This window comes from Trachemys scripta, chromosome 7, assembly GCF_013100865.1.
Source record: "Trachemys scripta elegans isolate TJP31775 chromosome 7, CAS_Tse_1.0, whole genome shotgun sequence".
Lineage (NCBI taxonomy): Eukaryota > Metazoa > Chordata > Testudines > Emydidae > Trachemys > Trachemys scripta.
In genome coordinates this window covers 115236708-115238937 of record NC_048304.1, presented here as the reverse complement: position 1 = coordinate 115238937, position 2230 = coordinate 115236708, and positions in this window count along the sequence as shown.

Sequence of the window (2230 nt, the reverse complement as noted above, 5' to 3'; positions counted from 1 at the left end):
TAAGCATCCTGGCGGGCCGGGCCAGTTTATTTACCTGCTGACGCGGCAGGTTCGGCCTATCGCGGCCCCCACTGGCCGTGGTTCGCTGTCCCGGGCCAATGGGGGCGGCGGGAAGCCGCAGCCAGCACATCCCGTGCCGCTTCCTGCCACCCCCATTGGCCTGGGATGGCGAAGCGCGGCCAGTGGGGGCCGCGATCGGCCAAACCTGCCGCGTCAGCAGGTAAATAAACTGGACCGGCCCGCCAGGATGCTTACCCTGGCGAGCCGCGTGCCAAAGGTTGCCGACCCCTGGTGTAGTGCTTAACAGAGAGGAAGCAGCACTTTTCAGCAAGACAAAAGGATAACTGGGTGCTCTAAAATCATTTAAGAGCTGGAATGACACAATGCCATAAAGCAATAAGAATTTTCACAATATCATTGCACTTATCCCATCTGCATCACATTTCTTTACTACGTTCACATTAAACAGCTGCAGAACACCACATTAAAAGGTTACATTAATATTAAATACCATTTCTCTATTTGCTGGAGTAAGCTTGGTTTCAGATTCTAAATAGTGGAAACATTCAGTTTCTTGTATTTTTTTGAAAGCATGAAAACAAATCTGGTACACGTAGGTATGAAAACTAAGTTCTGTTATTTGGAAATGTGACCTTTGTTCCTGAACGCTTTGGGGTCTAATTCAGTCAGACAAACTTACTAGTCCACTCTGACTTCATGAGGGGCCAGAATTTCACCCACTGGCACAACTCCCATTGAAATCAATGGAACTAGGATTTTCTCCTTAAGAGGTTAACAAAGTTTCCTACCCACTTCCCCTCATAGGAATGAAGGCGAGGTAATCCTGAACCAGACTAGCTAAGCTTTCATCACAAGGTTGCAGGACTGGCCTCATTTGTTCTTAGGTCTGGGGGGGGGGGGAAGTATTTAAAGAAACTGTAATAAGGTTGAGCCACAGTTGGGGCACATTTTCCCCAACTCTCCAAGTTTTAAATCAATACCTTTTACCTTCTTCCAAATAAATGCTCAATTTAAAAAAAAAAGTAAAGTAAAGATGAGTTATTCAGGACTCATAAGGAACTCTAAGCAGACCAGGCCTTGATCCTACAACCACTTACACACATTGCTTAACTTTACATGCAGGAATAAATCTCCCTGACAATCAGAATTATTCTCATAGATCAAGTTAAGCACTCATGGGTAAAACTTTCAGAGGGACTAAAGTGACTTAGGGGCTTTTGACAATATGTAGGCACCTACATAACTTAGATCCCTTGGTAACTTTTACCCTGTGTTTGCACATCAGAGCTCAGTGTGCACATGAAGTAAGTGGGTAGGAGGTGAGTCGTATGAGAAACATTTAAAAGATTAATGGACAACACTGCAATAAGGTTTTAAATAAGTGGCCTTTCGAATTAAAATGGCTAATGTTAAATTGTGGAGTGTTTGTACATGTGCCCTAAATACTTTTCATGAGAATAGGAAGTGCAAATATTTAATAAATACAGTATAAACCCTAAACATATATTTACAAGATGAACTGGTCTGACTCAGGCATTTTAGTTATATGGGCACTAATTCCATAAAATACGCATTTACTGTAAGAGTGGAACCATTCCAGTCCATCTCAGTTACCTTTTTCTAGTATTAAACTCTAGAAAATATTGTGACTCAGCCTCAAGGCGACACCATTCTTGTTATTTCCCCATCACTTTGTGAATGAAGGGTGGGGATATTAACCTGAAATTTTAAATTATGGTCACAATTACATCATTTTGACAGACTTTAATTCATATTAGTAAAGTTGAGTCTGATTTTTCTACAGCTTCTACAATTCCACCAATAAATTGCAATTCACCATTTAAATATACCTTATGGTCAGTTTTACTAGCTGGTTTTACTATACTTACAATTAAGATGACTAAACATAATGGGGGGGGGGGTTAATGGATTGGAGTATCTTGGAATAAGGGAGTACGTATATAAATAATGGACAACTTAACTCATACTTTAAAAATTGTGTTAATTTATATTGAAAAAATCAAACTTATTTTACAAAATCTACCTGAGTTGAGTTATTCAGATTCATATGTCTCGAGATCTGGATTTTATGAAAAACTTGGTGAGTTGATACAGTCTGATAGAACTGAAAATGCCTAGTATCAACAGCAGAAGTTTCTCATTCTAATTTCTTGCTAGTTTACCCAGCCCCTTCCCCCCCCCCCCCCCC